The sequence below is a fragment of the Acanthisitta chloris genome, unplaced genomic scaffold (assembly GCF_000695815.1).
Source record: "Acanthisitta chloris isolate BGI_N310 unplaced genomic scaffold, ASM69581v1 scaffold12283, whole genome shotgun sequence".
In the NCBI taxonomy this organism is placed as follows: Eukaryota; Metazoa; Chordata; class Aves; order Passeriformes; family Acanthisittidae; genus Acanthisitta; species Acanthisitta chloris.
The window spans coordinates 5,547-5,772 of NW_008665449.1; the positions used below are offsets into that span (position 1 = coordinate 5,547).

The following is a 226-nucleotide window of genomic DNA, read 5'->3' on the forward strand; positions in this document are numbered from 1 at the left end:
TTTAGGAAGATGATATGTGGGTCAGCACAGCCTTGTGGAGCTCACAGGGAGAGACAGGAAGATCTGGGATATTGAGGGCAGAAAGCTTTTGTACATGATAAGGACATACAGTTTTTCTACATAGAGCAGAACAGCTTTTTTTCTGCTTGTGCTGTGCAGTACAAAGGGGTTTGTTCCTCTGTGTGTGAAACAGGCACCTTATTCCTCCAGCAAAACATCCATTCCT

The 226-nt window shown here is 44.2% G+C and overlaps 1 protein-coding gene across 1 annotated transcript in view; it reads left to right on the forward strand.

Moving 5' to 3' along the window:
• The window catches only part of UBE2Z (ubiquitin-conjugating enzyme E2Z), a 7,789-nt gene that overhangs the window by 3,808 nt on the left and 3,755 nt on the right, over positions 1-226 (forward strand). The window lies entirely within an intron of this gene.